The 11,447-nt window shown below is 35.8% G+C and overlaps 1 pseudogene; it reads right to left on the bottom strand.

The window, feature by feature from the left end:
• Nucleotides 1-10,658: 10,658 nt before the first annotated feature.
• Nucleotides 10,659-11,240, bottom strand: LOC102844612 (annotated as a pseudogene).
• Between the last annotated feature and the right edge of the window lie 207 nt (nucleotides 11,241-11,447).

Genomic DNA, 11,447 nt, shown 5'->3' with positions numbered 1-11,447 from the left:
TGAAGTGCCTGTTCATATCCTGTGCCCATTTTTCTATTGGATTATTTACCTTTATCTTGTTGTGGTGTGGAAAAGAGTCTTGAACATACCGTGGACCGCCAAGAAAACAAATAGGTCTCTCCTGGAGAGGGTGAATCCAAGTTTCTCTTTGGAGGCTAGAATTTTTAAGCTACATCTACCATACTTTGGGCACGTGTCCTGGATAGTCCAGTCTTTGGAGAAGAATATCATGCTTGGAAGGGTGGGGGGACAATGCAGGGGAGGAAGACCCTGGATAAGTGGAATTGGTACAGTAACTAGGGCAATGAGGGTAGATATATCACAGTCAGCGACACTGGCTTAGGATAGGGTAGGCTTCAAAGCTGTTTTACATAGAGTCGGTATGAGTCACGGGTGACTTGATGCCACATAACAAAAACAACAACAGTACAGTTTCCATCAATGATAGTACGTGTCAACATGGCTTCTCTATGTTTTCACATTGATTAGTCATGTACTATTTGTGATGTTGATATGAAGAACATGACACAACACAGACAAACACAACAGATGAACACAGTACAACGAACAACATAAAAGAACACAACACAATACAGAGAACAGAGAACACTGAAGAACTCAATACAACACAGAACAACAACACACATTAGGACAACACTCAACAAACCACCACACTAAAGAACACAACACAGAAGAACACAGCACCAACCAGCAAAACACAGAAATACACAACACAGTAGAACACAATACAACCCAGAACAGTACACAACAGAAGAGAATAAAACACAGCACAGTAGAACAAAAAATAAAACAGAGAAGACCATAACACAGAAGAACACAACACAGAAGAAAACAACACAATAGAACACAACACAACAGAGAACACAATACAAAACAAAACAACACATGTGTTTTGTTCTTTTAAGGAGTGAGCACCTCCTGGATGCTGTTGTTCACTTTCTAAGCCTATTATTTGTCTGAAAAGATGAGTCACAATCTTCCTTAAAAAAAAAATTATACTGGCTTGAATACATTGAGTGAACTAACTCTGTCTCATAAGGACAAATACTACATATATCATTATTGTAGAAAGAGAAGAAGTAGTAGTAAGTTGTATACCAAAGTCCAAAGCAGTACAGAGAGGGAGGAAGGAAGCTGATGGTGCAGAGGTGGGGAAATCTCAAGGTCCCAGGATTTGGTGGACAGAGTGAGGGGATGAAGGAACTAGGAAATATCCAGTGAGGACCTGAAAAGGTAGAGTAGTGGTGGGCATGAATCAAGGGGTTTAATTTATACAACATGATGTATGAAAATTATAATATCGAACACAATATGAAAGAAGGAATGCATGAAACTCAATATAAATAAATTAAAGACAATGTGTATGACTTTTATGTGCAAAACAATATAAAATTTAAAAATATTTTAAAAGATTGGTTCAACCCCTCTGTCTAATCTTCAGCTAAACGATAGACAGGGCTACAAAGTAAGCAATAGCATCAGGGATGGGCTCACTCCTTAAAATAATAAGCCACATGAGGTGTGTTGTTTTGTATTGTGTTCTCTGTTGTGTGTGTTATCTTCTTCTGTGATGTGTTGTGTTCTACTTTGTTGTGTTGTGTTTTCCTATGTGTTACTGTGTAGTGCTCTGTTCTTCATTGTAGCATTGTGTTCTTCTGTGCTGTGTTGAGATGTGTTGTGTTCTTCTTTGCTTTTTCTGTGTTGTATTCTTTGTATCAAAATCACAAATAGTATCTGACTAAAAACATAACACCACCAATGAGCCATGCTACCAATTATTAACACTGAAGATATAAGAAAACCGTCAGTATTATTTCTTACTAAAGCCTGTGAATAGAATTTAATTTTTAACAATTTTTATTTGCATTAAAGATTAAAATCCCTACTGGTTTTTCATTAAATCATTCATGTACATTTTTGTCTTATAACATTAATTACAATGTATCAATGTATGCACTGAAGCCAGACTGGTCCTTGGAGGCAAGGATTCTGAAGCTTTGTCTGACATACTTTGGGCATGTTGCAAGAGGGACTAATCCTTGGAGAGGGACGTCATGCTTGGAAGGGTGGAGAGTGGAGAAAGAGAGGAAGAGAGGGAGACCATCAATGAGATGGATTGATATAGTGAAAGGGGTAATGAGGGTAAATGGGTCACATACAGTAAATTTGTCACAGGATAGAACAGGTTTCAGGGCTGTTGTACAGAGGGTTGTTATGAGTCGCAAGTGACAAAATGGCATATAAAAACAACAACAACATATGGTTGATTTTTAAAAATTTTTTTCTGAAGGAGGAAGAAAACTCCTTGTCATTTAGCCAGTTATGACAGGAGCCATGACATCATAGTAAGAAATCATGAAAACCACAGAGTCCTCTGTCAGATAGACTTGTTTAGTTTGCCAAGTGCTGTGGATTCAGTTGATTTCCAAAACTGGAAGGAAAATATGATGTTTACATGAATGGGAAAGGACTCTATGAGGGGAGGAAGTACTTCTTGGCTTTCCTGGACAAGGTAATATTTTTATATACTATGTTTAATCATCAAATTAGACTTGAGACCACAGTAACTGTGTGCTCTTCCCTGTAAAATATGTGAAAATATTCTTCACTACACTACATTACTTTTTCCATGGAAGACCACTTGTGTCCATTAGATATTTTGTTTCTGAGCATAAGAGAATGGAACCTTTATTCACAGGCCAATTCTTGGCTCTTTGGAAGGAATTTTTTTTAATTGGATAAAAATGTCTTACTTTCTGATCTTTTAGTTTTTATAGTATCTATGATGGTGAAATTGTCTTCTTATGATTTGGTGATAACCTAGGTAAATTATATCTAAGATCATTTTGTTAGTATTTCTTCATATCTATAATCTTCTTTGTTGTTGTTACTGTTAGCTGTCTTCAAGTTGCCTGCAATGCATAGCAATCCTTTGTACAAGGACTCTGAAGTCTGCACTATTCAGAGCTTGTCTGACTGACTCAAACAGTGCTACAATCATTACCCCAGTTACTGTATCAATCCATCTCATATGAGGTCTTCCTCTCCTGTGTTGTTCCTCTACCCTTACAAGGATGATGTTCTTCTCCAAGGATTGAACCCTACTGACCACATGCCCAAAGTATGTGAGATGAAGCTTCAAAATCCTACCCTCCAAGGAGAAACTTGGTTTCACCCTCCTAAAGACAGACTTATTTCTTTTAGTGATCATCCATGGTATGTTCAAGACTTTTCTCCAACACGAGTAAACAGCATCAATTATCCTCCTCCTCAGCCCCTTCACCAAATATCATAGTGCTGCCACCTGATCCAGTGATAAGAAATTTTGTCTTCTTGGTGTTGATCTTCAAACCATATTGAAGGCTGTAGTCCTTGACCTTCTGCAGTAAGTGCTTCAGGTCCTCCTTAGTGTCAGCAAGCAGGGTTTTTTCACCTGCTTAAGGTAGATTGCTGATAGTCTTCCTCCAATCCTGATGCCACATTCCTCTTTATAAAGCCTTGCTTCCTGAATGATCTCTTCTGCATTAGTTTGAAAAAGTGTGGAGGTGGGACACATCCATTTTTATTTGGTTCCTTTATCAAATTTCTCTGAATTTGATCTATACAAGAGTTAATTTCCCTGATAATTATTACTCTTCAGTCATTTAAATTTTTATTATCCATTTCAATCATAAATATTTATTCAAATCTCCTTATCATTTCATCTGTGATAGATTGTCAGAATTTGTGTATGTGTTCACATGTATGTGTCTATTTCTTAGGTCTTAAGACTTTTTTTTATTTTGGTTTTTTATGTAGTTTTTTGTGCATGTACCGTCAAATCAGATCTGACTGGTACAAGAGGAAATTGTCTCTTCTTCTCCAGCAGAGCATCTGGTGGATTCTAACTTCACACCTCTGGAATTGCAGTGCAGCTTCTTGAGAGTTTTTTAAGTAAAATGTGTAACATCCATCTTTGCTTACCTGTAGAGTATAAAATAGGAGATTATGTGGATTAGTTATTGACTGTAAAAACACATTTTAAAGGTAAAAATGGGTTTAGAAATATTAGAGAAATGTGATTATTTTTCTTAAATAATTAGATAATTTTCTTTTAGACAGTACTAAAAGTCTGATTTTATAATTAGATAGTAGCCAGAATTAATGGACAACTTTACAATATGAGAATACTTTTGATATTTTACTTCAAGTTTCATTACAGTCCTTTAAAGCGACAATATTTTTCCTCATATAACATGTCCTTTTTGTAATTTTATTGACAAATATAAAATTATATAGAGATGTGCAGCTCAGAAATTCTTAATTGACTTTTGACATATATTGTTTATGCATAAAATAATATGCATATTATTAAATTGAAAATAATTTATCCAAAGATATATTATAATCTGTGCCTCTCAGATCTATTCTCTGAGATATTGATGCTGTTTTCTGTGTATTCTATCTTTACTGTAAGATATAACTGCCTTTAATAGGCAAGCAACTTTATAATCTTTTATTCTGCCAGTAGAGGTTTGGGGAATTAAAAGCCTTCTTTCATTCTGTTTTCTTTAAAATAAAATTGGCATAGATTCTGCTACTTTAAAAAGCCTCCAGAATTTGTGAGTCTACCATGGAGTCCCTTGAATGCATTCCAGTAGACATCAATGGTCTTCCTATTATATTTACCTCTCTATTTTTGGCTTCTACTGTCATGCCTTTAAGCTTTGTTTTTTATTATTATTAATTCATTGTTACACATTTTCATCCCTCCTTCTCCCGTTCCTGTCCCCCAGTCGACTTTGCAATGCACTTCTTGTTCCAGATTGTTACTATACATATAACACTTAACCATATATTTGTTTTAAATATCTTTCCCCTCTCTTCTATTACAATGCAGTCTTTACTATCTAGCCATACTTTTCTTATTTTCCCTCAACCTCCCATGTTAGTACTGTTTTATAACAGCAGTTTTATGCATTATTTGTCCTTTAGTGACTGACATTTTAATGTCAGCATAGTATCTCCCATACTCCCCCGTGTTGTGCAATGTTTAATGAGTTCATTTTGTTTCAATGCTGTGTAATCATCCATTCGGTAATTGCCCCATAGTTTTCCCCTCGATTCATTTGTTGATGGGCACTTGAGTTGCTTCCACCTCTTTGCTATTGTGAATAACACAGCAATAAACATCGGTGAGTATACATCTGTTTGGGTCATAGGTATATTCACAGTAGTGGAGTTGCTGGGTGACATAGTATTTCTATTTCCAACTTTATAAGAAAGAGCCAGACAAACATCTGTAGTGGTTGTTCCATTTTACATTCAAACCAGCAGTGGATAAGAGTTCTAATCTCTCCACAACCTCACCAGCATTTGCTGTTCTCTCTCCTGTTGAGCTTTGCTATTGTTGCTGGACTGAGATGATATCTCTTTATTGTTCTGATTTGCATATTTCTGATAGGTAGGGATTGTGAACATTTCTTCATAGGTGTATTTGCAATCTGAATGTCTTTGGTGAAGTGTCTATTCATATCCTGTACCCATTTTGCAATTGGATTGTTTACCTTTTTGTTTTTGAGGTGCTGGAGTATTCTATAAATTTTACATCTGAGCCCTTTATGAGATACATCATTGTTAAGTATGTATCCCAATCCTTGAATTTTCTTTTTATCCTGTTATCCCTCTAATAGTCATATAAAATGGGAAGAAAAACCATTCAACTACTCTGAGTATATTTTAGGATATCCTATTTGTTTTATAAAAAGTACACAAAAAATGGATGCTTATTTGTTAATAGAATGCAGAGTATCTTCAGAGTTAGACAGTGGAAATCCATCGTGGACTGTACAATTGAACTATTTGGCTTTTGACCAAAGAGCTTCCAGATACCGTGCTGGTAGAATAAACACCATTTTTCCAGCAGATGCCAACTATCCCTCATGTTTTGAGAAAGGTCTTGCTGACGTCTGACAACCACTTTGGAGAAAATGTCATCAAAACAGCGCTATGGCCATTCTCTTGTCTAACACTAGTACCAGTAGTGTAATTTTTAAAGGACCAATGGTTGGAATGCTGCCTCTCTTGGACTACCTTATGTTATTAGACTGGTCTCCTCTTCATACATATAGTTCTGGACTTCCTATGAAAGGACTCGTGGGAGGAATGTGGACTATTGATATGAAGAATTTTCAAACTGAATTATGGAAACTAGTTGCAAGTATGGGATCGATAAATATTTCCTGTATCCCAAAGGATAAATGTAAAGGAGATAATGTCACCAATGCCAAAGTCATGTCTTGTGTACCTGAACCATATGTCTTATTAATTGGTAATAATATAATGATCACTGGTGATTATCCAAAATATAACATAAGTTGTTCTCGTTGTAAAATCTCTAACTGTATTAGCTCTATTGCCAAAGATGATTCAGTTGTTATTCTAAAAACTCCTTCTTTTGTTATGACACCGGCAAAGTTAAATGATATTTGGTATGACGATAAAAGTCTGCAAATTTTAAAAGAGTTATATAAATTGTCATTAAGAGCTAAAAGATCTGTAGGTCTTGTTATTGTAGGAATTGTTTCCCTTATTTCTATGCTCACTGCTGTTTCTGCTTCTGCTGTAGCATTGACTCAAGAAGTTCAAACGGCTAATTTTGTAAATGAGTTAATGCATAATGTTACAAAAAATTGGGTAGAGCAAGAAAATGTGGATGAAGTTATGAAGCAAAAGTTAAATGCTTTGTATGATACGGTAAATGTATTAGGCAATATGGTACAACAAATTAGAGTGAAAGAAAAGTTATGATGCCATGCGGCCTATGATTCTATTTGTGTTACAAAATTAAAATATAATAGCTCAGACAATGATTGGATAAAAATAGTATCCCACTTAAAAGGAATTTGGATGTCAAATAATGATTCTCTTGATTTGTATGATTTGCACCAAAGAATTATAGAAATGCAAAATACACCAGATATAAATATTTCTCCCGCAGAACAATCGAGTCTAATATTTAAAAATCTAAAAAACTGGTTTCCTTCAGTAACTTTATTTAGAAATCTGCTTTTTATGATTGTTGCTTTTTGTATTGTTATCATAAGTATCCTAGTGATCCTCCCTTCTGTTGGTCATATATTAGCCAAGCAATATATAGAATTGCTGGGTAAAATACATGGAATTCAACTTAAGGCCCTCCCCAGGCAAATGCAGGATGTGTAGCCAATGAAGGGTAAGGAAAGAGACTCGCTCATGATCGATCCTAAGACAAGGAGTAGCATAAATTGCTGATTTATGCCCATCTCTATGATGGGCAATTTGAATTTGAGTTCTCTCATCCACCTAAGACAGGAAACATCCCATATTTTAATATTTTGGAAGGGGGAACTCTCAGGAGCCTGACTAACTACATGATACCACTGTTGTAGAATGGGACTGTCCTTGGGGTTGGGGAGAGACTGAGTAAGATGGGTTCAATAATGTATACTGCACTGAAACAGAGGAGGGAGAAAACTGTTTAAAAGAGATATATAACTAGGTATTTCTGTCATCACAGGAGTCTAGAGCGAGGGCTACATGGTGGAGGGGACCTGGGGGAGGGTTTGTAAAACAATGAAAGAATCTTTTCTTTTACTTTTCCATAATTTTTGACTCATGTACTTATAACTTGTTAGTCAAATTTGTGTCTTCTAGGTTGCAACACCCCCATGATACATCTTCAAGGATATGAACATGTACGGCCAAGCACAATCAATAAGAGTGCATCTAAATTCCAAAATCAATCTCCATAATAGTCTATGTGTTTCCTACTGCCAAAGGGGCCCTTTAGAGTAGTGAGAGAAGATCTTCGCCCTGAAACCCACAGCGTCCCTTTTCAGCAGGTAGTAGCTAAGAGAATACGCCATCCCCTTTTCCTTATGACTCAGGGTGAAGTCTCTCTCAGGGAGGAGTGATAGGGAATGGCAAAGGACACAATGACAAAGAAGATTAATCGGAACTGGCTTTGACAAGCACTGTGGCATTTGGACAAGAACAAACTGGGACGAGGGTAGAGAGAATAATGCAACAATGAATGAATGGAAACCCAAAATCTCTTTAAATGTTTATGAAAATTAATAAAATATAATTATAGGGGGAAAAAAAGATTAGCCCTGTACTGTGAAACCAGCAAGACTAATTCCATCTTGGCTAGAACATCTGCTTCGCAATAAACAACTCAAGGAAGTAGGATGTTAATGAATAAGAATGACCAAAGGTTTCAGACTTTAAAAAACGTAATGTTCTTAATCTACCGAGATTCTTTGTTCTTCAGAACACACCATAAGGTATTCCGGAAAACATCTTTGCATTGTGCTGAGGTCTGTGAGAGTTAATGTTTGACCTGATAGTCAACATGTCAGATGGAAAGAGATAATGCAATTGTTACAGCAGATGTGCTTCTAAAACCTATGAAGGCCTTTGTCTGAAAAATAAAATCACTATTTGCCATCAGCGGTAGTCTCTCTGCATCTTCATTTAATCCTCGTCCCTTCTCTCGGCAGAACTGTTCGATCTAATGGGGCTGGATCCCATTAATGTCCTTCTCCAAGGATTGGTCCTTACTGACCAAATGCCCAAAATATGTGAGGTGGAGCTTCAAAATCCATCCTCCGTGGAGAAAACTTGGTTTTACCCTCCCCAAGACCAGTCCTTGATATGTTCAAGACTCTTCTCCATTACCACAACTAAAAAGTATCGATCTTCCTCCTCCTACTCCTCAGCCTCTTCACCAAGTATTATAGTGCTGCCAACTGGTCCAGTGGTGAGAAATTTTGTCTTCTTGATGCTGAGCTTCAAACCATATTGAAGGCTGCAGTCCTTGACCTTCTTCAGCAAGTGCTTCCAGTTCTCTGAGTTTCAGCACATTAGGTTGTGTCACCTGCATAATGTAGGTTGTTGATGAAAATTTCCTCCAATCCTGATGTTACATTACTCTTCATAAAGCCTAGCTTCATGAATGATCTCTTCTGCTTATAGGTTGAAAAGTTTATTTGGTGTCCTTTATCAACTTTCTCCAAATTTGTATTTGAAACATATATAAGATAGGAGTTAATTTCCCTGATAATTATTGCTCTTCAATCATATTATCAATCAATTATATTATCAATTTCAATAATAAATTTTTAAACAAATCTCCTTATCATTTCAGCTATGACAGATTTAATGTCACAAATTGTGTGTGTTCACATGCATGTGTCTACTTCTTAGGTCTTAAAAATTTTTTAAGTAAAATGTGTGGAATCCATCTATGTCTACTGGTAGAGTATAACATAGATTATGTGGATTAGTTATTGAATGTAAAAACACTTTTTAAAAATATCAATACATTTATTTTTCATTTTAAAAAATAAGAATAAAAAGAAATTATATATATCAGCAGACATATCTGTAGGTTATTTATAAAATAGGTTCATATTCAACTACTCAGTTGTATCAAAATGTCTTTTCTGACTGCAGGAAATGTTCTCTTTATCAGTTTTTGTTTTGCACAGTAGCTTAGGACTACAAAAAGACCATGTAAAGTAATTTCATTAGTACGGAAAATTAGGATTGCCTTTTACATATTTTTGTCATATATTAAATATTTTTACTGTTGGTTATTAGAAAATATACAGTAAATGAGGGTGGTAGCCAACAAAGTAATTAGTAGAATGGTGTTGCTAACTTTAGACCATTAATTTCATTGTTAAAAAAAATAATAATAAGAGAATCATGAATGTGGGGGCGGGGGGAGGAGAAGTACCATTAAAGTGCTTGCATTCTTTTAGTTTAATAACTTATGGTCCTAAATTAGTATCTTGTGTATGTTTGCAAATGTTCAGACTCTTTTTGAGTCTAGATCTTTGTACTTTCAGAGTTGTGAAATATCTTCAAGAGTCCCTTGAATGCGTTGGCATGCCCACAGCTCCCCAGCATCACTTGCTCTGATCATTTTCATCACTACTATTTTCCTAATTTACATTATGGTCTTCACTGAGATGCCCTGGCTGCATGTTTAGAGTTTGTAGAGCAGCAGCAGTGTCAGCAGTCCTTTAATCCACTATTTCTTCTATAACTATTTGCTTTATTCAAATTTCACTTCCCCTTTTCATTTCTTTGCTGTATTTTAATCTTTATTGGCCAATTTTTTGTTGTTCATTTTTTTAAAACATCACAGTAATGACAAGGAAACAGCACAGCTACATGCTTTGCTGTGTGTGAACTGAATAGCTAATGTGTAGTGACCATAATTAACCACTTCTCAATACGGTATGACCTGTCACTGCTCATGATGGGCACCTGTTATTAACACAGTGACCTAGGGACTGAAGTTTAGTAGTGAAGTCTGTACTTTATGCAATTGCTCAGTTAATATACCACTGTAACTGAAGTTTAAGCACCGTTGTTAGAAAACTGGTATAATTTTAACTGTGATAACAACTAAAGTTTGTACATAATCAGTTTGTACATATTTCTGAAACTCAAAGACTGCCTGTACTTTATACTCTACTTGTTTATACTGATCCAAATAAGCTTAAAGCTGATTACTCACTTAAATTTAAACCGAATAACTTATGGTAAAATTATGTTAAAAGCACTTTGCTGTGTTTGCCAAATCTGTTACTTGGTATTCAAGTTTATAGTGTCTTATCACTTATCACTTGTCTGTATGAGCCAGTTGATATCTTTTTAGTAAGCCTTCTTTTTTCTCTTTTAGCAGTGTCTGGAGCAAGTTCTGTTTGTTTTCCTGGGTTTGCAAATTGTAATGACCTTAAAGCTTTAGCAGTTCATCCATCTGAAATAGGTTTTTCTCCTCTGGCAGTCTTCAGAATGGACCTCCACACTTTCATTGATATCTGTGTACATTTTGGACAGAAAATCCAACCAGGTGCCAGTTGTCTTCCAAATTTTGCACGCAGGAAAGTGGCATCATCTAAGTCAATTACATGCAAATTTTTCTTAGCTAGTTTTTTGTATATATTTAATAGGTGACAACACATGGCTTCTGCAAATCCTCAGATCTGTCAATATAAATTTTTGCATGCCAGAAACAAATTATATTCTTCCCAGAAAGTTTCCTTCCAGTTCTAACTTGAAGTAAAAGCATATCATTGGATAATTCTTGCAAAGTCTTAAAGCCTGTATGATGAGTATAGTATGTTTTATGGCACTCGTTTGAAGTACAAAGCTGAATGCCAACTGAAAGAAGGATCCATCATCCTTGATTCCAGCAAATATCTTCTGTTTCATTTTGCCTTCTGTTTTCTCTCCTGTAGGTCACTCTTAGCATGAGCTCTCAGGTTCACTAGCCCAGGCCGAATTTGTGTCCTGCAGCACAGACTTTGCGGTTACTTTATCAATGCTTTCCTCGTAAAAACACTTTAAAAATTTTGTGTGTGTGTGTGTGTGTGTGTGTGTGTGTGTGT

Source organism: Elephantulus edwardii, unplaced genomic scaffold (genome assembly GCF_000299155.1).
Source record: "Elephantulus edwardii isolate Elephantulus edwardi_28Jun2011 unplaced genomic scaffold, EleEdw1.0 scaffold00058, whole genome shotgun sequence".
NCBI classification, from domain to species: Eukaryota; Metazoa; Chordata; class Mammalia; order Macroscelidea; family Macroscelididae; genus Elephantulus; species Elephantulus edwardii.
This window is presented reverse-complemented; position numbering and strand designations above follow the sequence as displayed.